At 42.3% G+C, this 24,510-nt stretch overlaps 1 protein-coding gene across 1 annotated transcript in view; it reads left to right on the forward strand.

Annotated features, from left to right (window-relative positions):
* The window catches only part of DCC (DCC netrin 1 receptor), a 945,550-nt gene that overhangs the window by 604,756 nt on the left and 316,284 nt on the right, over positions 1-24,510 (forward strand). The window lies entirely within an intron of this gene.

Below are 24,510 nucleotides of genomic sequence, written 5' to 3' on the forward strand. Positions count from 1 at the left end.
GGAAAGTATAGGGTAGTATCATGGACAAAGCTGGTACAAACTAGTGAGTTAACCTTAAACTTTAAGTGACGTGTAAAGAGATATGTAACTTGTAAAATCATAGTATAAACACTACTAGCTGAAATTCGAATCTTTGAAGCACAATATGTTAGAATTTGCTTCCCACAACTTCTATTGATTCAGACAATGGACTAAAACATTCTTGATGTTGACTGAGGTGTTATGACGTTTTAAGGCCATTTATAAATTCCCCACTTCTGATAAGCAATTCCTGTTGCTCACGCAGCTCCCCACTCGTTAATTGAGTACCAATGTCTTATTTGGATCATCTTTAAAGGTTTTCCAGTAAAGCAAAGGATTGGTGGGCCTTGATTATCTCCTTTTAAGCAAACAGCTGTCTTGGCTGATATAACTGACAGCAGAGACACTTCACAATGAGCTTTGAAAATGGTTTCTAAAGCAACCCAACCCAGTAGCTATAGTGTTTGTAGGGCTGTAATGGTGGTTAGAATTCTTGTGTTTCTCATGCATGTTTGAAGTGACTGTTACATCATCTAGCAGTGTGCGGGTGGTTTTCTGGGACACGTTTTGCTTCATCAAACTGATTATCACTATCTGCCATCTGCCACTGGGGGGAGCTGGAGAATCATGAAAATTGATTACATTTTGGGTTGTTTTTTTTTTATTGTGTGTTGGGTCTATGCCACTGGTGTGTGTGTGTGTGTGTGTGAGAGAGAGAGAGAGAGAGAGAGAGAGTGTGACAGAGAGACTGCCGAGACTCATCAAGCCCTCGGATCGCTACCCCTTCCTGCTTCTCATGTGGGCACCAATGATACTGCTAAGAATGATGTTGAGCGGATCACTGCAGACTACGTGGCTCTGGGAAGAAGGATAAAGGAGTTTGAGGCACAAGTGGTGTTCTCGTCCACCCTCCCTGTGCAGGGAAAAAGCCTGGGTAGAGACCATCGAATTGTGGAAGTCAATGAATGGCTACGTAGGTGGTGTTGGAGAGAAGGCTTTAGATTCTTTGACCATGGGATGGTATTCCAAGAAGGAGGAGTGCTAGGCAGAGACAGGCTCCACCTAACGAAGAGAGGGAAGAGCATCTTCACAAGCAGGCTGGCTAACCTAGTGAGGAGGGCTTTAAACTAGGTTCACCGGGGGAAGGAGACCAAAGCCCTGAGGTAAGTGGGGAAATGGGATACCGAGAGGAAGCATGAACAGAAGAGTGCAAGAGGGAAGGCCTCCTGTCTCAGACTGAGAAAGCCCTGAACAATCAGCGAGTTATCTTAGGTTTCAGAGTAGCAGCCGTGTTAGTCTGTATCCGCAAAAAGAAGAACAGGAGTACTTGTGGCACCTTAGAGACTAACAAATTTATTAGAGCATAAGCTTTCGTGGACTACAGCCCACTTCTTCGGATGCATATAGAATGGAACATATATTGAGGAGATATATATACACACATACAGAGAGCATAAACAGGTGGGAGTTATCTTAAGTGCCTATACACAAATGCAAGAAGCCTGGGAAACAAGCAGGGAGAACTGGAAGTCCTGGCACAGTCAAGGAACTATGTTGTCTTTGGAATAACAGAGACTTGGTGGGATAACTCACAGGACTGGAGTACTGTCATGGATGGATATAAACTGTTCAGGAAGGACAGGCAGGGCAGAAAAGGTGGGGGAGTTGCATTGTATGTAAGAGAGGAGTATGACTGCTCAGAACTCCGGTATGAAACTGCAGAAAAACCTGAGAGTCTCTGGATTAAGTTTAGAAGTGTGAGCAACAAAGGTGATGTTGTGGTGGGAGTCTGCTATAGACCACCAGACTAGGGGGATGAGGTGGACGAGGCTTTCTTCCGGCAACTAGCAGAAGTTACTAGATCACAGGCCCTGGTTCTCATGGGAGACTTTAATCACCCTGATATCTGCTGGGAGAGCAATACAGCGGTGCACAGACAATCCAGGAAGTTTTTGGAAAGTGTAGGGGACAATTTCCTGGTGCAAGTGCTGGAGGAACCAACTAGCGGCAGAGCTCTTCTAGACCTGCTGCTCACAAACTGTAGTAGGGGAAGCAAAAGTGGATGGGAACCTGGGAGGCAGTGACCCTGAGATGGTTGAGTTCAGGATCCTGACACAAGGAAGAAAGGAAAGCAGCAGAATACGGACCCTGGTCTTCAGAAAAGCAGACTTTGACTACCTCAGGGAACTGATGGGTAGGATCCCCTGGGAGAATAACATGAGGGGGAAAGGAGTCCAGGAGAGCTGGCTGTATTTTAAAGAATCCTTATTGAGGCTGCAGGAAAAAAACATCCCGATGTGTAGAAAGAACAGTAAATATGGCAGACCATCTTGGCTTAACAGTGATATCCTTGCTGACCTTAAACGCAAAAAAGAAGCTTACAAGAAGTGGAAGATTGGACAAATGACCAGGGAGGAGTATAAAACTATTGCTCAGGCATGCAGGAGTGAAATCAGGAAGAACAAATCACACTTGGAGTTGCAGCTAGCAAGAGATGTTAAGAGTAACAAGAAGGGTTTCTTCAGGTATGTTAGCAACAAGAAGAAAGTCAAGGAAAATGTGGGCCCCTTACAGAATGAGGGAGGCAACCTAGTAACAGAGGATGTGGAAAAAGCTAATGTACTCAATTATTTTTTTGCCTCTGTCTTCACGAACAAGGTCAGCTCCCAGACTGCTGCTCTGGGCAGCACAGTATGGGGAGAAGGTGACCAGCCCTCTGTGGAGAAAGAAGTGGTTCGGGACTATTTAGAAAAACTGGACGAACAACAAGTCCATGGGGCTGGATACGCTGCATCCGAGGGTGCTAAAGGAGTTGGCGGATGTGATTGCAGAGCCATTGGCCATTATCTTTGAAAACTCATGGCGATCGGGGGAGGTCCCGGATGACTGGAAAAAGGCTAATGTAGTGCCCATCTTTAAAAAAGGGAAGAAGGAGGATCTGGGGAACTACAGGCCAGTCAGCCTCACCTCAGTCCCTGGAAAAATCATGGAGCAGGTCCTCAAAGAATCAATTCTGAAGCACTTAGAGGAGAGGAAAGTGATCGGGAACAGTCAGCATGGATTCACCAAGGGCAAGTCATGCCTGGCTAACCTAATTGCCTTCTATAAGGAGATAACTGACTCTGTGGATGAGGGGAAAGCAGTGGATGTGTTATTCCTTGACTTTAGCAAAGCTTTTGATACGGTCTCCCACAGTATTCTTGCCACCAAGTTAAAGAAGTATGGGCTGGATGAATGGACTATAAGGTGGATCGTCTAGCTGGCTAGATCCCTTGCTGGGATGATTTAGTTGGGAATTGGTCCTGCTTTGAGCAGGGGGTTGGACTAGATGACCTTCTGAGGTCCCTTCCAACTCTGATATTCTGTGATTCTATGATTCTATGAGAGAGAGCGCAATTTGGCACTTTAGGCTTAAGCCAGTAAAAGGTGCCATATTTAAGTCCTTTACATTGGACATAGCAATAAAGTGTGGTAAATGGCAGCCAAAAGCTGCAGTGATTGTTTTGGACTGGGGGTGGTGGTGGTAATTACTTATGCTATGATCAGAATATATGAAGATGTTTATTCTGTATTATTGTGCTTGTCCATGATACCATTACCAAATAACTATGCTAAAACTTTACTAGTGACTGTGCAGTGCAATACTATATTTATCTAGCTTCTGTCACTCAAACCTTATTCCTAAAATATTTTACAGAATTAAATAATGTAAAAGTTTAATTACAATATTAGAAAGAGAGAAGGGGTGAGAATAAAGGGGCTTAAATAAGGGACAAAATGTGGTTGTAAATTAATTGCATCTTAATTTATATTCATGCTTAAAGAGATACCAAGGTGACAGCCACCTTACAAATTCTTATGATAGGTAAATGAGTAAATAAGAGTAGGAGAGAGAGAGTGCATTTCAAGGAGGATAAGAGAAAAATGAAAATTGCAAGGCTGCAAAGGAGAAAACTCTTGTATTAGCCATGGTGTGACTGGGTAAAGGGAAAGCAGAATAGCCATGCTAGATAAGATGGAAGGAATTCCTAGTGGATAGAGCAACAAACTGGGACTTGGGAGACTAGGGCTGAATTCCTGGTTAAAGCACAACTTCCTATGTGTCTTTGAGCCAGTCACTTAACTTACCTGGAGCCTGAGTTCCTTGTCTATAAAAATAGGGATAATACTTCGCTATCCTCAGATGCACTCAGCTAAAGGAGGAGTCAATGTGCCAGTTTAAAACAAAGAATTTATTTAATGCATTCTTCCATTATGAAAAACAGTTCCTTGGAGGAGGATGAGAGAAAACAGAAGAGAAAATGTTGCACACATTTTAACCACTAACTTAGCAGCTGCCTAAAGTGTTAGTGAAGGTTAAAAACAGAAAAGTGGGAAAGGTACCTGAGCTACCTGAGTGTTTTCAAAAGAGCAAGCCTCTGTTTTATTGACTTAAAATGTATTTTTATCTAGTCTGCTAGAAATGGCATAAGATCAAAGAAGTACCTGGTGTCACTACATGAAGGCTTCATAAATTCCAGTTTAGACCTGGCAGTCATTAGATGACCTTTAGGCTAATTCAGACACAACATCCTTAGTTTTGAATTGAATTGATGTAAACAAAGCAATACATACTTTTGAGTATCTAACCGTGCTAGGCTTTATTTCTGGTTGTTTCACTCTTTTCTGTATGGATTCAACTTTGTTTTGGAGAAATAGAAATGAAAAGGGAAAGATTTGATGCCTCGCTAAAAGAAATAAATAATTAGAGCTGAGCAAAATTTCAACATTTGTTTTCAACCCACATTGGAAGTTGAAATTTCAATTTTTTTGCATATATTCCTAAAAAAATTGATTCCAGAAATGTTGAAATGCATTATTTCAATCAAAACAAAATATTTAAACATTCCTGAAATCAAATGTTTCATTCTGGTTAGTTGAAATGTCCCAGAAATGCTCATTTTGTGTCAGTTCAACATTAAACTGCAGTTTTCAATTGTGTCACAATGCCTCATGGGAAAAGTAGTTAGAGAGCCTTATGCTCCCAATAGGCCTGGATAACTTCTACTCAACAGTCTTAGAAGAGTTGGCAGAGGAGATCTCTGGCCCCCTGATGTTAATTTTTAATAAATATTGGAATACTAGGTAAATCCCTGAAGATTGGAAGAGTGCTAATGTTGTGCCGATATTCAAAAATGATAAGCAGTTACTATTGGCCGGTTAACCTGACATTAGTCCTCAGCAAAATAAAGAAAAAGCTGATATGGGACATACTTGATAAAGAATAGGGATATAGTTAATTCCATACTATATGGTTTATGAAAAATAAGTCTTGTCAACCAAACCTAAGATCATTCTTTGATGAGATTACAAGTTTGGTAATATACTTAGAGTTTTATAAGGCATTTGACTTATTATCACGCAATGTTCTGCTTAAAAAATCAGTGCTATCAATATCAATATAGCACTTGGATTAGAATTGCTAAATGACAGTGCTCAAAAAGTAGTTGTCATTGTGGGATCATCATTGAATGAGGATATTTCTAGTGGGGTTCCATGGGGATTAGTACTAACCCTGACACTACTGAGGGCAGGGCAGTCATACAGAGCTATCGGGATCACGAGGTAAGCAGGGCCCATTCTAACAAAATGGGTTTTAATACAACTGAAGACAAAATGATACCTCCAGGAGTAAGGAATGCAAGCCATATGTACAGAAAGGGAGACTGTATGCTGAAAAGCAGTGACTTTGAAAAGGATTTAGGGGTCATAGTGGACAAGCAACTTAACATGATCTCCCAATTTGACAGTGGGGTCAAAAAAGCCATGCAATCCTTGGATGTATAAACAAGGGAGTAGTGAGTAGAAATAGAATTTTACCTCTGCATGTGGTACTTGTGAGACAGATGCTGGAATATAGCATCTGATGTACACATTTTTAAAAGGATGTTAAAAAGTTGGAGAGGACACCGAAAATATCCACAAAAATGATTTGAGGGCTGAAAAAATGTCTTGAAATAAGAAACTTAAGGAGCTCAATTTGTTTAGTTTATCAAAAAGAAGATTGAGAGATGATTTGATTACAGCATATCAGTACTTTAATGGAGAGAAAAAAACAGGTACTAAAGCACTCTTGAATCTAGGGGAGAAAGGCATTACCTGTTTCCAGGTCATTGATCACTTGGAAGAAAATGATCCTGATTGCATATAGACCACTGTCTTAACAGATAAAGCACAAAATGGGGTGCTGCAGACCATCCAATCACATTAGGGAACAGGATGACCTGCTCCTTACAGATCTATCTATAATGTGTGGGGGGGAAATCTGTGTGATCCTGGGGGACTCCAGTCTGAGTAACATAGGGTTACCATATTTTGAGTGTCCAAAAAGAGGACACTCCACGGGGCCCCGCCCCCAGCCCCGCCTAAGCCCCGCCCCAACTCCACCCCTTCCCCAAAGTCCCCACCCCAACTCCGCCCCCTCCCCTGCTTCCCGCGAACATTTGATTTGCGGGAAGCCTGAAGCAGGCAGCAGGTAAGCTGGGGGGGGGGAAGGAGGCGCGGCCCAGTCTACCACCCCCCAACCGAGCGGCTCCCTCCGGCGGCCGGCCCCGGCCCCAGCCCCAGCGTCTCCAGCCTGGCTCAGCTCGGCTCGGGCCCTGGGGTGCTGGCCGAGCACCCCCGGCCCACCCAGCACCGCCGGCCCCCGCCCCGGCCCCGGCCCCCGGCCCAGCACCGCTGGGCCCGCCCCGGCCCCTGGCCCAGCACCCCCAGCCCTGCATGTCCCTATTTTCCCGGACATGTTCGGCTTTTTGGGATTTCCCCCCGGACGGGGATTTGAGGCCCAAAAAGCCGGACGTGTCCAGGAAAATCCGGACATATGGTAACCCTAGAGTAACATATGTTGGAAGTCTCATGCTGCTAGTACTAAAACATCCTTGGAATGTCTAAATATTATAGATGGCAATTTCCTAACTCAAGAAGGGTTGCATCCAACATAGGGGAATTCTATATTAGTGCTCATCTTGACAGACAAGGAGCAATTGATCACAGTACTAAAAAATACTGGTAAACTAGGCACAAGTGATCATGACTTGATTACATTTATAAATGTGCAAATAGAATAAAGTCAAGATCTATCTATCTATCTATGGTGCTTTAAAAGGGCCAATTTCACAAAGCTGAAAACAGTTGTGAGCCAGATCAGCTGGGAGGAAAATGTATAAACAGGGGAATCTTGATTAGGAGTAGGGAGGTTATTTTAACTCTGTATTTGGAACTGGTGCAACTGCTGCTGGAATAGTATGTCTAGTTCTGATGCTCACAGTTCAAGAAGGATGTTGACAAATTGGAAAGAGTTCAGAGAAGAACCATGAGAATGATTAAAAGATTAGAAAACATGCCTTATAGTGATAGATTCAAGAAGCTTAATCAATAGCTTAACAAAGAGAAGGTTAAGGGGCAATTTGATTACAGTCAAGGTTGATGATAACTTTATTACAGTGGAGAACAAATATTTAATAATGAGCTCACTGATGATTTTTAAAAAGATATGCTGCAGGAATTATTTTGGAGAAGTTCTTTGGCCTGTGTTATTCAGGAGGTCAGGCTAGATGATCACAATGGTTCCTTTTAGCTTTGGAATCTATGATCAAGAATCAATGGTTGAAAGCTGAAGGAAGACAAATTCAAATAAAAAAAATAGACACAATTTTTTAACAGCAAGGGTGATTAATCACTAGAACAAACTACAAAAGGGAAGTAGTGGATTCTCCATTTTTCTGTCTTCAAATCAAGACCATTTGCCTTTCTGGAAGATATGCTTTAATCAAACACAAGTTATTGGTCAGAATAGATGATTTGATGGTCCCTTCTGGTCTTATACTCTGGAAGCATCACAGATTCGAACTCTAGAGTCATGTGAGACCCATGATGCACCATATAGAGCTTGGTGAGAAGGAAATCCACATTGAATATGGCAGATGTAGTCTTCCAGGGAGCTCAGCACATAGGAGAGAATGGAGACTCAGACTACAACTTCCATGAGGCAATGCACCATAGTGGCGAAAATGCAGTTTAATGTTTTATTGAACTGATTCAAAACTAAACTTTCTGGGTCAGTTCAAAAAACGAAATATTCTTATTCAGGTCAAAATGACCATAAATAAAATGTTTAATTGTGATTGCCCCAATGAAAAATCATTTTTTTTCACCAAAGTCTAGATTTTTCTGCATAAAATTTTGATTTTGCAGAAACTGCATTTTCTGTCAGAAATTCATTTGCTAGAAAATTTCCATCCAGCTCTCTATATAATACATTTTAACCAGACCTCAAGATACCATTTTTTGAGAACCCAAAGCCTTAAGGTGAACAAAAAAAACCCAGGATTTGCTACCTCTCTTTTAATATAATTCATTTGATCTGTCCATAGATAGATTTAATAGATTGTAGATGGCTAGATATGAGAGACTGTAATCTATCTAACCAAATCCTTCACCTGGTAACTGAGAATTGCAAAATTCTGGAACATAATTGTCCCATCTAATGTATGTGCAGTTGGTATTTGCATGGTTGGCCTTTTTCGCATGAGAGTGCATGTCTTATGGAAAACTCTTCCATTATGCAAATAGTGTATGCAAAATCTATATGGAGCCAGAGTGAGAGGGAATGGTGGAGCTGCTGGCAAAAAATAAGCAAGTTGCAATGATCCTTTAAGTAAAAATAAATAAAATAATAAATAACCTTACCAAATGTTTAAATAAAAAATTACACACACAAGTTACATCTGCAGATCTGCCTCCAGACAGCTGTTACTTGAGCTAATAGTATCTTCAGAGCTGATAACCCAAGGTCTTCATAACCTTGGCAGAATCACAGGGGCAATCTTTGCATAAAGAGGAAATGCTCTTTAACAATTTCTCCAGTATATTAGTCACACCCTGACTTTTCTTCAACATCAGATATGCATGGATATTTGTTCCAGCAGTTTCTTTTCCCTTAAACACGTTAGACCACATACTGCCCTACACATGGTTCTCGTCGATTTCATTAGGAACTGAGTGTGTCTATCTGGTAGCAGAATGCGACCTTTCTAGTGAAGCAAAGAAAATAAATTGAAGCCCGCTTTCCACTGATTTTGGAGTTTCTCCTATGCCTTTTTCACCAACCCAGGATAGCAATGCATTAGACAGTTGTTCCAAACCTTTGGGGGGGGGGGGGGGTTGGCTTTGCCTGCAAGGCTCTTGTGCCATAGAATCAATTCTATTTATTATCAGTATTGCCAGCAGTTCCTTCCTTCTGGACACTAAAATTAATTTTCCTCATCTTGGCATGTATAGGACATGAGCATCCCTCTTGACCCATTGCCAGGGCATATGCAATTATCCTAAGTGTGGAGGTTATGAAGTAGGCAGCTTTTAAAGCATTAGAAATGGCAGCTTTCAGACATTAGCAGACGGTGGATTTAGGCAATTCTTCCAGAATACTAACCAGTTTCTATCGTATACAGTAGATTGACGATAGCTATTCTCCTTTATCACTGGCTACTATGGTGGTATAAGACTTGCACACAACTGTTCCTTTGTATGGACACACGATAAGAATCCTATGTCTATGTATAAAGTCCATGCTCACATTATTCTGTCAGTCATACTCTGTAATGTCAGCACTGCAATAATCCCCAATAAAAGAAATAAAGGCAAAGCCACTCAAATATACATCAAAACTATAGGCAGTATTTTAGCATTAAAATACCATCTGCCCTATGGAATGAATTCCATTGACTTCTTGGGAGGCAGATAAAGCAATGAGCTAGGACAAGGGAGGCCTGGATTCAATTCTCACCTCAGCTACTGTCCTGCGCTGTGACCTTGGCCAAAGCATTTCATCTCTCTGTGTTTCACTTGTCCTGTCTATAAAAAGGGATAATGCTACTTCCTTCGCTTTGTATAGCACTTTGAGATCTATTGAAAGAGCTATATCAGAACTATGTAGTATTATTCACTATTATTATATTAAAAATAGAAAAGATTTCATTTCCTGCCAGACAAGTGGAATTTTTAAGACTCCAACCTTTTATTAGAGCATAACACAAAATGACTGGTTAAAGCAGTATAAATACAATAAGATAAGAGTTTCCTAAAGACAGATAGAGTTAGGTTTTTGAAATCTGGACTCCCCTTCTTGCCTGCAATTTGCAGGTGCAATTAATGTTCGCTACATATTGGACTACTGTATCTGATGTACAGGTATAATCAGCTAAATAAACAGCCAAATGGTATAAATTGCAGACACAAAAAAGGACAAATTAGTTAACACAGAGCTGAAAACAAGGCCGTTTGTAGCTCATTAGCCTAAAGTCATGCTAGTACGGAGATGGTAGAACATTAAATATTCTGGCCTCTTGTGGATTTCCAGCAACATGTGCTTCTCTCTGATTGCCTGGAGAGAGGCAGCTTCTTTAACCCCATAGACAGGGACTATGATCATTAGATTATTAGAGAATAAAAACCTGTACCACTATTTTGCTTAAAGTTAGAGTGTTGGCCTGAAACTTTTACTCTAAGTAGTCAGTATTTTGAAGATATGTTTTCCTGAATATTTTACAATCCATTCTACTCTTTCAACACACTGACAATAAGTGGTGGGGAGAAAGATACTTTCAGACTTGAACCCTGAATGTGTTCCTCTAAGTTGTTTAATACCTTTTACATGTTACTAACTTCTGACAGCTTTCATCATAGGGGGTGATGGTTGCAACAGTTGCCCAAGTTCCCCTTTCCTGGCAATTAGCTGTGGCTTTTGGCTGACAATGCAACATTTACTGTGCAATGGCATTAAGGGCTGGATTTTCAAAATTCTGCGATAGCATTTATGCCCATAGAACTGGTAATATGGTGTGCAAATAGATACAGTGCTCATGTCATACACTGGATTAGTGCATGTGATCGTGTCTCCCTCTAGTGGCTGATACCAGTAAAGATCAGCATCTGCTCCATACTGAAAGATGTTGGAGTTACTCCCTTATATAAAATGGTAGTTGTTTCTGCTGATTGCAGATGCAGAGAGTTGTGTGTGAATATTTTGTGATTGCAGTTTAGCCTTTGAGTTTTGAAAATTAGATCGTAAAGGTCCTATAAATTTTCCTGATCTAAGCTTAAAATTCTTACAGTCTAAAATGCTGCCAAATAAAAAAAAAAACCACAGATGCACAACCAAACACCTGTCATTGAGATCCCTGACCCAAAGCATAACAAAAACAGTCATGTATGTGGTTTTCATCCATGACCTGTCAGCTTTATCATGCATAGCAATAGCATTAACTGTAGTAAAGCAGATTATTTTTATCAGATTTCATAAATTATCAGATACTTCTCGATTAGGTGGAATTTTCCCACATACAATTTGTAGCAATTGGATCACAATAAAGTTACTCTTAATAAGCTGTAATTAAAAAAAATTAAACCAATATCTAAATGGACCTAATGGCCACCAAAACTATTGTTTTGCACTTTGGGGTAAATTATATGGTTTCATTGTGACCTACTGTTCTTATTTCAATGCAACATGAATTTCTGGAGCCTGGAAAATGTAATGCATTTTTGCTGCAGATAGATTATTTTCTTATCAGTCTCTGACAATTTGTATTCTAACACCCCAGCTTTTTGCCATCATACCAGACTCGGAGAATTATTCTAGTGTGACCACTGTTTGAATGTACTCTTTGGTGTACTCTTGAATTTTGCCTGAGGCAGTTTGTCTGCCTGCCATTTTTTACATTACCCTGATGACCTGAAAAAGAAAGCACGATCTGTAAAGTAGAAAATGGTCTACTGTTTAAAGTAGTGTTTTGCATTAAGAGATTCTTATCTTTTTATTTGAATATATGAATTTTAAATATATATCAAACCACTCACTTTTCATTTAGCGAACATAGCAGAAAACCTGCCAGTTCTATGTATGCTGGATAGTTTTGTGTTCCCTCCATTGTCATTCATAAGTAAACCGAAACAAATGCTTTATATTGCAGCTTGTCCGCATAGGATTAAGTTAGGTACCTACTATAAAGTATATGAAGACAGCATCAACACATCCTCAATGAAATTTGACTGGTGCTCTAATCCCTGTTGATCACTGTTATTCTCTTTAACAGCTATTGTCAAACACCACTTTCTACACACGGTGTGTGTGTGCCTTTATTTCATATATTTATATAGATCTTCTATTTCTATCTATCTATCTATCTATCTATCTATCTATCTATCTATCCCAATCAAGCAAAGCATTCAACACATTCTTAATTTTAAACATGCGAGGACTCCTGTTAAGGTCAATGCTTAAAGGCTTTGCTGGATAGGAGCCATATTGAACACTTTATAGTTATTAAGGGTTTTATTGGCATGCATTTGAGTGCTGGGGACAAAACTATCACAGCACATCACACTTTCATATTTTCTATATATGTTATAAAAAAGTATTTTGGGAATGTTTTAGTGAGTTTTAAAACAATTTATTGGGATTATTTTTTGTATTGCTTTAATTGCAAAGTGAGTTACCATGTGTCCAATTGTATAGAGTTTAGAGAGAGAAAAAATGGTAACTAATATATTTTAAATATATCTAAAATTGACCTTAAGTAGTTTTTCAATACCTAAAATATATCAACTATCTTGGGACCGCCTAGGGCTTGAAGCAAGCATTGTATGTCACATAGAAAAGCGGCGACTCTCTCCTTTTTAATTCCCTGTGACAATCAAATTTCTTCTTTCCCCCACTCCCTCCAAGTAGCTGTATTGTGAGAGGAAGTTAGCCTTTAGGACTCTCGCCTAGATTTTGGAAGACCCAGTTTCAAGTCCCTTAGACACTCTGTGCCTCAGTTTCCCATCTATAAAATACGGATAATAGCACTTTCATAGCTCACAGGGGTGTTTTGAGGGTAAATGCATTAAAGATTGTGACACATTCAGACCCTACAGTAATTAGGCCATATAAGTACCTAGAGCTGGCTAAAATTTTTTGGATAAAACTGGTGGTGGTGGTGGTTGTTGTTGTTGTTGTTTTGCTAAAAAATGCAAATTCAGGTCAACAGAAACATTTTCTGAATTCATGTCAATTTCAATAAATTGTTTCTCTCCAAACAAAAAGAAGAAAAACACTCTGTAATGTTGAAACAAAATGTTTCAAATTTTCAGTCTGGAGTTACAAGGGGATTTCGGCACAAGACATTGTGCTGGTGGTGGTACTGCCCATTGTATGCCATTTAGCCCCGTGGTTGGAACACTTATGGGGGGATGCGGAAGACCCCTATTTGAATCTTTTTTCTGGAATAGCGAAATGTGGTGGAGCGGAGAAACCTCACACCGTCAGAAAAAGGGTTCCAGGGAGACTGAGAGCCTATGGGCCCAGCTAGCTGTGTTCTGCTAAACCTGCAGCCAATGCTGGGCCTGGATGGGGAAGAAAAGGAGAGAACCTGGCTCAGTTCATGGCTGAATGCAGGTAGCTCTGCCTCTGTATGTGAGGGGAGCTTCACTACAAGTCTGGCAGCTGGGACAGCCACTGGGAGAAAAGCCCTGCATCCCTGGCTGAGAGAGAGACTGTTGAGAAGACTGAGAAGCACCCAGCTGTGACTCAACTTTACTGTTTGACTGTCAGAACATTGTGGGGCTAGGGCCCCTACAACCGTACATCTGTCCTCGCCCAGAGGGACCTGCGGCCATGGCAGAATGGTGCACAAGGTACACAAGGGGGTGTTGTTCTAAGAGAGAGAGAATACAGACTGGACTACGGGTGCCATACCCCAAACTTAAGGGCCATAGGTAGGAAGTAGCCATGGACAGTGGCCTTAGACTCTCTGCTCAGGGCCGGTTCCAGGCACCAGCCCTCCAAGCATGTGCTTGGGGCGGCACCTGGAGGGGGGCGGTGCTTACCCGGGGAGAGCGGAGGCTCGCTCCGGCCGCCGGGGAAAGCAGAGCCGCGGCGGGCTCGCCGCCCTCCTCCCGGTGCTCCGGCCAGTTGGGGAGAGCGGGGCCCCTGCCGGGCTCGCCACCCTCCTCCTAGTGCTCTGGCCGGTCGGGGAGAGCGGGGCCGCCCTCCTCCGGTGCTCTAGCCGGCCGGGGAGAGCGGGGCCACAGCCAGGCTCTCCGCCCTCTTCCCGGCGCTCCAGCTGGTCGGGGAGAGCAGGGCTGCGGCTGGGCTTGGGGCCCTCCCCTGCCGTGCTCCCCGATGGGGGTGGGGGGCGGCGGGAGGCTTTTTTGCCTGGGGCGGCAAAAAAGCCAGAGCCGGCCCTGTCTCTGCTGGAAGGACCCTGTTAGTGTTGCTTCAAACAGGGCCCTGGACTGGAACCCAGGGGAGGGGAGAGTTCAGATCCCCCATCACACCCTCTTGAAGACCGAGGCCCAGAAGTGAGTGGAGGTCAGAAGGTTCACAGCCAAAGATGAGAAACCAGTTGCCTCAGCTGTCCAGTCAGAAAAAGCAAGGGGCTGCAAGTCAGATGTGCTAACTATTATGCCACCCGTCCTTCAAGTACCCTATCAGAGACTTGAAACCAGGTCTCCCCCTCCCACGTGAATGCCCTAGTCACTGGGCCATTGGTTATTCTGTTGAAGCTGTTCCACTTTGTGTAAAATACTTGAGTAGTCATTGGGCCACAGAGCAAGACAATGACTTTATAGCCTCATGGCTAGGGCACTCATCTCTAAGGAGGAAGAACTAGGTTCAAGTCCCTCTTCAAGAGCAGGGATTCAAATCTAGGTCTCCTCCATCCAATCTCTGAGCTAAAGGTTATAAGAGCAGCACCACCACCAGTTTTGTGAATCTAGCCCTTCATTGGCTTTGCTTGGGGGAAAAAAAAGCCCCAAACAAATGTTTTGTTTGACCTGAACCAATTATTATTATTATTATTTATTATTTTCGAACTGCCAGCTAACTGAAAAATACGTTTTTCCTCACAGTTCTAAGAATCAGAAAGAAACTCCTCCTTTCAGGCATAGAAATGTTTTGACCCTTTGTATCAGACCTATCTGCCCCTCAAACTCATTTGGTTGTGCATTCTTATTTTAGCATCACCGAGAAAAAAAAATGTGTATCTGGATAGAAGGCCACACTTTTTTTCCCCTGGCTTGATCCCTTTGTGCTTGAAATTCCTTTTCCAAATATTGTCTGTTACTGTTTATGTGCCATTTGTACTCAGTTTCAAGAATGAGATTGGAATACTGACTTGCATATCAAAGAAGTAAGATTTTTTTTTTGATCCCAGCCTGTTTTTTTTTCTTGCTGGGCTTCTAGCTCATGACTGATTTATAGGATCAATACAATGCAGCACTTGTGCCATGAGAGGTTTTTCATTAAATGGGTTCCTAGGATTCCACAGGTTCAAAATGGAATGTTAAAAATAGTATTTTAGACATTCATTGTAGACATAGACACTGAATGTACTTTTGGAAACAATGTAAAATCTAAGTTGAACTAGAGTAACAGCTGATGTATATTTTATCTTTAAAAATATGTACATACAGGATGAAAACTCAGTGAGATATAACATTTCATTCAGGGGTCTTTTCTGTGAATGGACTATAGAGCAGACAAAATGATCTAGATATATTATGTGCAGCCAGAGACTATACCAGGGGTGGCCAAGCTTACTGATCCTCCGAGCCGCATATGATAAACTTCAGAAGTTCGAGAGCGCAAGCACACACAACCTGCCCCACAGGGCGGCACCTGCTGGGGTGTTATGTTTCTGCCCCAATGCCTCCCTGCAGGGCTAAAGCCCCAAGACCCTCTCCCCACACGGCAGAAGCCTCTAGCCCCACCACCCTGCCACAGGCAGGGCCGGCTCCAGGCACCAATCCTAGGGTGGCATGGCCGCTTTTTTGTTGTTGTTGTTGTTATTGTTGTTGTTCCGCTCCAGCTGCCCTTTAGGGGGCAGCAGCGTGGAGGATGGTAGCGCCCCTGCAGCAAGCCCGGCAGGGCAGTCCTCGTCCTTCCCTCCCCGCCGACCGGAGTGGCGCGGAGCCCTCCCCGCTCCCTCCCCCTGCTAGCCGGGGCACATCTACAGGGCAGGGAGTCCCCCTGCACCCTGGCTCCAGCCGCGGTGCAGGGTTTTTGGGGTTTTTTTTGCTGTTCTGGCCACTGCAGTTTTTTGTTTGTTTGTTTGTTTTTTGCTTGGGGCAGCCAGAAAGCCAGAGCCGGCCCTGGCCACAGGGCAGAAGCCCCAAGTTCCCCCCTCCTGTCTGGTAGGTGGAGAATGGAGTGAGGCGTGGGGGAGGGGGCGCCGCAAGCTGCACTTTAACTGTAAAAGAGCCACAGGTGGCTCATGAGCTGTGGTTTGGCCACACCTGGACTATACATTTGTCTATGTTAATATAGATAGAGAATTAATACTATTTTCTTGGGTTAATTACTATAGGGCCACATACTCTCCCTTGTTGTGACCCCTGTGGAAGCCAGCTGGATCTCTGCAATTGAGGATTCCCCAAGCATGAGTAGTCCCCATTGGGTGTAGAGCAGGCAAAGCCAGCATCTATAGTACCTCCTCTTGTTCCATTACATTATTGACCACTTTCAGAGACAGGATACTGGTCTAGATGGAACCTGGGTCTGATCAAATAGGCAATTCTTATGTTTCTATGGCGTGGGGATGTCAGGGGCATGTCAGAGAGAGGCAGGGACAGGGTTGTAGCATAATGATCCCCAGCTGATTGGAGCCACAGTCTGCAGCATAGTTCTGAGTCTGCTTGAAACCATGCTGGGGTCTGCACAGAACTGGCCCCAGAATCAAGGAGCTGCAAATGTCTCTCCTTCAGCTCCCTGCACTGCTGTACATAACAAATACTGGATGCAGTCGAGAATCTAGCCCACTATTTATCAAATAGCCATCAAAACGGTACTCTCTTTTTAACATCCTACACCATATTGTTGTACAGATTTATTTTGTTCTGTACAAACTTTGTTTTCTCCCCTAAAAATAAATTGCCTTATGTATCCACGGAAAGCAAAATGTAGCCATACGGAGACATATCTTAACTAGGGATATGTGTCCAGTCATTTGCTCAGTTCAGTGATGCTTGACTACTTCAGTTTCCATACTCTCTTTTGCCAAAAGTTATAACTTGTGTCCCTTTATCTTTATCAGAGGCCTACATTGCATTTGGACTTAATTGGCAATGGGCAATTAAATGCAGGCATATTAAGCTAACATAAACCAGTCAGGAGGAACCTTATCTCTTTGGATTTCTTTCTACTGAATTACTGAAGAATGTTGCTTAATTTGGCATCACTAAATTCTGTGTTGGTGGCGACTTTCTACAACCAATGTAGGTTGCAATCTTATTTTCCTTGTCCTAAGAGTAACGCTCGCTAGCTTCCCTATTGTCCCTGCCTTTCGTTGATGCATTGGAGACGCCATGTTAATAGTCTCCATGGAAATACCTAAGACTTGATTGTGATCCCACTTGCAACAATAAATTCTGATTACTTCAGTGGTGTTCCACCTAATTTACACCATCTTAAGTGATATTGGAATCAGGCCTTTTCAAATTTTACTCCTGGGGGCATTCTGCACCAAAACATTAAAAATTCTGAGCCAAAGAAATAAAAATTATGTGCACGATATTTTAAAAATTGGCAAATTCTGCAAATTTTGTCATATAAATATGGAGGCTCCAGCATGGCATGCACAGCGATGGGAGATCACTGTGCAGCTCCGCCCCGGGACACAGACTCAACGGTGAGGTTGCACACAGCTCTGACAGCACAAGGACTGGGCCTGCCCCAGAAACACCCCAGGGCCCTGCCCCTCCATGCCAGATGCAACAGGTGTGGGCAGGCAGGCTTAGAAAGGCAGGATACAAGTGTGAAGGGGCTTAGTGTGAGAGGGATCTAGGTGTGGGTGGCTCAGTGGGAGATCCAGGTGCGGGGGGGGATCTGGATGCACATGGGCTTTTTGGGGGGTTCTGTGTGCAATGGTAATGGGACTCTGCAGGGGGGTCCAGGTGAAGGTGGTTGGGGCTCAGCAGGGGAGGTCTTGGTGTGGGGGGATACAGCTCGGCAGGGATGTCTGGGTGTAGGGGGCTCAGTGGAGAGTCCAGATGCTGGGGGAGTGGGGATCAGTGGCATGGGGATCTAGGTGCAGCATGTTAGGGCTTGGTAGGGTGAGGATCTGGGTGCAGGTGGCTCGTTGAGGTGATCCAGGTGCAGGGAGAGTGGGGCTCATCGAGGGGGGTTCTGATGTGTGTGGGGAGGCTCAGCAGGAGGATCTGGAGATGAGGGGGTCTGGATACACAGGTTTGGGTGGATGGGGGATCAGCTTCCTGTACAGTGACCCCTCCCCCTACAGCTGAGGAGCGATGATTGCAGAGCTTCCTACAGCTGGGAGAGAAATCTGAGGGTGGGTCTGACACAGGCCCTGATATCATGCAGGGGAAGAGGAAGTCCCATCCTGCCCAGCCCAGCCAGGACTAACAGTTGAGCCTGGCACAGGGTAGAAGCCATCATCCGGGTCTTCCCCAGTCCCTCCCTCTGTCCCACAGTGATTTACCTCTGTGCTGACTGCTCTGGGCACCCGAAACATACGGCTGGGGAGGGTCACATGATCACTCTTGTGCCTTCCCTTTGCTTCCCTATCAGAAAGTCATTTTTCTGCGGGGAAGTAAAGAAATCTATAGGGGACATCAATTCTGTGCATATGCAATGGCACAGAATTCCCTCTGGATTAAAATTTGTTGATGCCCTTGTTATGAACCATGGCTACACTTTAGATCTGTTATTAAAAGAAGAAATTTAAAAAAAGAACCAAATTAACTGGCTAGTGTTGTTTTATGTCCCTTTGTGATAATAACAAAACATAATATATTCATTTTCATATAGATTTAATTACTTTCTACCAAATAGTCATTAGTAGCACCAGTTGGTAGCATTTGTTTCAGATTTTGGCAATGCCTCAATGTAAAACAATATCCATTTTAAATGAAAAATTTCCACTTATTGCTGCACATGAGATATGATGCCGACAACAATGGAAATATTTAAGTTCTTTTCGATTTATATAAAAGATGGTTAATGCTCCATGGAATAGCCAGTGTTTGCCAGAGACATAATGTGTTCCCCAGAGAATCAGCTCATGCATAAACTAAAAGCAGTCACATAAAGAGGTAATTCTATGTATAAAGTAAACTGGAATGTGTTTGCTCTCCTGCTTTGGTATGCAGTGCATGGTAGAACTTTTGAGGTTTGTTTTAGAACACTCAGCTGAAAAAGTACAAAATTAAGAAGCAATCCTTGAAAAGCAGGCAGAAGGGAGAGTGTTGTGGCAATAGTCTTAGAACAAATGGCTCTCCAGGGTTGCAAAAAGAGCAGCATTCTGTCACTCTTTCAGACCATGGTGGTAGATTATTTACATGCAGATCATCCACAAAGTGCTGAGTTGCTCCTGTATAGAATAACTCTGGCCTTCAAATCACTCTGAATAGACCAGGCCAAAGCTATAGATTTCTGCAGACCTTTCTGTTTGATTACATTTAGGTTGGATTCACAAATTTGTCAAAATAAGTCAGCTCATTTATTTAGGGCTAAATGGAATACACATGAAGAAATGATATACATCTGAGGAAAGAAATGTCCAAATGCAATTATAATCTTGAACTCTGAAAGTTCACACCCACTGCAATCAGTACTAGTGCATGAACCCCTGTAGGTTCTGGCTTGCATGATAAACTCTGGTTTAAATGAATTCTACCATTCTCATTTCCCTCAAATGTGTGTATTTTAGCCTCTTAGTGCAAACAAAAACTCCCCCTTTGGGGGAAAAAAAACCCTCTTCCTGGAGAAACAATCGGAGTTCACATGAGCCTTTCTCCATTCTCATAATAGGCACCATAGTCATTCTCTTGGTTCAATGATGCACTCTACTAAATTCTCCTTCTTCTCCAATTCTTCCTTCACTTTAGAAGCAGCAGAATTGGTATCCTCTGTACTGTGCTGAGAAAATAGGGTACATCCCTTTCTTTCTATAGAATCCACCCTGATTCTCCCTTTAAGCAGGACATTTTCACCAAACACCATATCTGCTTTTTCAGTCTCTTTTATGAGGCCCATCGCAATGGTTGGAGCTCACGTCAAAGAGGATACTTGCCATGACTCAATTAGTGACAAACGCATGCTCCTTGCCTTTCTGCCATAGGTGGTATGGTCTTCTAATTGACCCAGACAACCTTATCTCTCCCTTTAGGCTATTGATCAGTACCTTGTACTGCTCTAACAAAACATCTCTGTCCTGAATTAATCTCCTGAATCAGTTCTAAACTGAATAGTATTTTAGATCTTGAGTTAAACAGTGAATGCTGTCTTTGGACACAGATTCCTGGAAATAAGTATGACTTACTTATCTCCTTGATTCCTTAGCTCCAACAGACAACCTCTCAAGTCCTGTTTTTTCTTACATTTCCTGCACATGCTTCCACTACCTGGGCAAACTCCATCTGTTGTGTGTTGGCCTTTGTCATGTCTCTACCTGGCGTGCTCTTAAGAGGCTTTTTTTAAATGGTTCTTCCCTTTTCTCCCTGGAGGTTTTCTCTGTGCTATTTGTTAAACTATTCCTTTTTTTTTTTGCATCTTGCAACTGGCATGGCAGTCGGAGCTAATGACATGCATTGTCTTTTCTAAAGTTTACGTAAATATTAATTTTAATTTTTCTAGCAGTTGCCTGTTTAAAATCTCATTTATTGGACAATGTCTTATGTATTCCACCTTATTCAAACTAAAGCTATAATACAGTGCTTGTTCATATAGGTCCCTTATAAAAATGTTCCTACTTCCTCCCACTCCCTTGCCAAAAGCCTGTGTATGTGTATTACATTGCCCTTTGGAACGGAATATTCATCCAACATTTTAAGAACAATGGCATAGCTATTTTTATCTTTGTACAAATGAAAAATGAAAAGTTTATCCACACTTTAAAAATGAAAAAGCCCTGCTTAATTGTAAATATTTGAAAACTTCATCTCAAGTAGACTTAACTACTCCGCCCAGAACACTTCCAGTCTGAATCTTAAAGCCAAGGACTTGTTTAAAGCATTTGAAAAAAAGAAAACTGCTGGAAACTTCTCCCATGTATTATAGGGCAACTTCTTCTAATTTTTTTTTGGGGGGGGGAGGGGTGCAAAAAAAACAACAACACATGGTTGCAGGTTGACTTCAAATATTCAGGGCTAAGAGCGAACGTTCATAAATACCTGGGTGTCTTAGATAATTTTTTTTTAATCCACTGTCTTGTATTGTAAACTGAGTAGTTACTTTCTGCGAGGGTCACAGAGAATTCAATATCACAAAGACCATGGTACTTTGTATTACAGTTATTACATTATCTGCTGAATAGTGGAAAAGTGCTGGCAGTAAAATCCTGGTGCCCTTTTCCCATCAGTGAATAGCTGTAAAATAATTTTACTGGCAGGATTTGTGATCACTTCCACCTGCCAGCAATTTGTGATGAACTGTGTTTCATAAGAAATTTGAAGAAAGCTGTTTTATCCATCTACCTCTTTACCTGCAGTTTGACATATCCCAGGTGAGAAGATTTCGTTTTCTTTAACCAATGAAATCATGTTCCACTTGAACATTGTTTCAGTTTTTTCCCATGAGTATATTGTATCAACAAGTGATATGGATTTAACTGTTCCTTTTTAACATGCAAGTCTAACTAACAATGTTCATGTCAGCATAGTGTATATTTTACCTAAACACTTGGGACCAGATCCTCCAACTCTTATCCAGGGTTAGTAGCTTATACCACAGGTAGCACCATTGAGTTCAAACTATTCATGGTGTAAAGTGCATGAGGGTATCACAGTCCAGCCCTAAACATCACATTTTTTTAGTGTTGTTTCTAATTCCATACTGACTTATAGGCCCTATCCTGCACCCTATAAATCAATGAGAGATTTGCCACCATTAACTTCATTGGGAAAAGGAGCAGGGGCATAATTAAACATATGATTTTTAAAAGTGAGCTCTAGAAGTCGTCACTTTAATAAATGGGGTTTTCTTCTTTTTCACATGCTAAATTTCCTGAATTTTAGATGGGGGATTATAATAAATAGAAGGCATATTAACTCAGTGTTGTTCTAACCTCTCTGGTTATAAGAATCAGTGATGTAATTTACAAGTGATATAGTGTAAAATTTGCACGACTAATAATCATCGTAATGATTATGAATAATGAATCTTGGGATGCTATTACATAATAAACATCCCCCCATGCTGTGTCTCTGTGTCTCACTGCTCAATTATTTAAGACTCCTTGATAATTATAGACTTGTTTTAAGTCTGTCTCCTTAGATGATTAGGAATTGTAACCCCAGCCAAAACATCAGCACTTTTATTTTTTGATACCACCGTTCAAAATAAAATCACATGTAGTATTGAAATATGAAAGGAGTATTTTGTTTAATCCTCCAATTTTTCTGTGAGCAAATGCTATTTCAGTTCAAAGCACTATCCCGGAAAAGAAATAAAACCAGCACTTCAGACCACAGCACTATGATTATGATCCTCTGAGGAAAGGAGTTGGAGGTGCGGGGGCGGGGGGAAGGGGAGAAATCATTTTATCATCTCTTTAAAAATTAATTGTACTAATATATGAATTATATATAAAATAATATTTATCTCCCTTGACAAGAATTCTGCTGATGAAGTTTCATGCAGCGGGTCCTCTGTGGTTGAAACTCTCCATTACTCAAATCACAACATGGCAGCGCTACTCACATTCCAGTGGGATGCCACAGAACTTAAAAATTGGCACTTCCCTCCTGTGTGCCTCAGCAAATCTACAGCTAAGGAGACTCCTAGCCGTTTAGGAGAACCAGGACAAAAGGTTCAATCCTGGGGGATTGAAGAGCCCCTGAGAAGGGGGCTCAGAAGCCTGGGAGCACTGGAGCCCTTGCTTCAACCCATGTACACTTCTCAGGAGGGTAGGGCTTGTCTACACAGCACTGGCAAAGCAAACTAAAGGGATGTGCCTTGTAAAGCACACTAATGTGTTACACTCTGACTGCCCCATGTAGAGCTGCTGGTACGCTCTAAAAGGTACCTAGTTTAATACTACGTTAACCTGAACTAGGTACCTTTTAGAGCACTCCAGCAGGGTCTACATGGGGCCGTTAGAGCACAGCATGTTAGTGCACTTCACAAATCACATCCCTCTGGTGTTCTTTGCTGCATCATGTAGACAAGCTCTTAATCAAGTACCTTAATCACAGCCTTCCCTAGCTGTGCACTTTACAAGCTTTTTGTACCCACTAGTCAAAATGGGCTGCACATTGATGGAGTGTAACTTTCAAAGGCTCATAATTTGGTCTAATCAGAACCCTTTTCTCGGAACGTTCGAAGTCACTGATCAGTGACATATCTTTCCTGGCCAAATTTCAATGTTGTGGGCCCACCAATTTTAGTGATGAAACTGATTGCAATAAAAAATGGTCACAAGATTTTTTTTTTCCATAATGAAGAGAATGTTTCTTCCCACCCCAATCTCTCCTCTTCCTCCTCCTAAAACAATAATCACTGCTGTGCAGATACTGACACTGGAAAATTGCAACTGGATAAATTAACATTTGGAAAGTTCTGAGTGACTGTAAGGAGAAAATTAGTATGGAAACCATTCAGCAACTTTTAATTTCTGATAATGCTCCATTTGGTTGTCAACAATCCCTATTCTCCGCCCTTAGCCTAATAGCTCAAACATGGTGGGGGGGAGGGAGGGACAGAAATACATCAGGAATTTCGGTTGGCAAGTGACCAAGATTCAGCCCTAAAAAGGACTTCAAATGTGGTCCACTGGTTGGATCATCAATTTCCCAGTACAAATCAGGTATTCATGGAGTGTGGGACAAGAACACTGATCCACTGATTTCTGAAGACATGGTGAATATCTAATTGCTGTTCCAAAACTGGGGAAAGACCCACATAACATTGCTAGCTATCAACAAATATCTCTGTCTGTGCCATTCAAGGTGCTGGAGCATCTCATTCTTTAATGCATCTCTCCAGAAATGGAGTCAATACTCAGCATTGAGCAAGCAGGCTTTCGGAGAAGTCAGACCACCTGCAAACAAATTCTAGCTTTGACAATATTAATCAAAGACAGATTTCAAAAAAACATGAAGGCAGGTGCTGTGTTTCTGGACTTGACAACAGCAGATGACTGAGCTTGCCACTATACACAAACCTTTTTGACCATCCAAGAGTGCGCTGTCATTGAGACACCCGCTGTGGGGCCACTTGCCTTGCCCCGATTTCTCTGTGATATCGACGTGCTGTGAAGAATGGTCTGCGGCTGATGTTAGAAACAAGTCTCTTATAACGACCCAATCAACCTGTACCCAGCTTTGATTTGCCACACCACTCTGGAGCTCTGATGGACTGATTTGGAATGGGCTAGGGTCAATGTGTAGCCAGTCTTCCTACCTGGGGCTAGTGAGAGGATCCCACGTGTGGTTATGGCCAAAGACAGACAATGT

The sequence above is a fragment of the Chrysemys picta genome, chromosome 6 (assembly GCF_011386835.1).
Source record: "Chrysemys picta bellii isolate R12L10 chromosome 6, ASM1138683v2, whole genome shotgun sequence".
NCBI lineage: Eukaryota > Metazoa > Chordata > Testudines > Emydidae > Chrysemys > Chrysemys picta.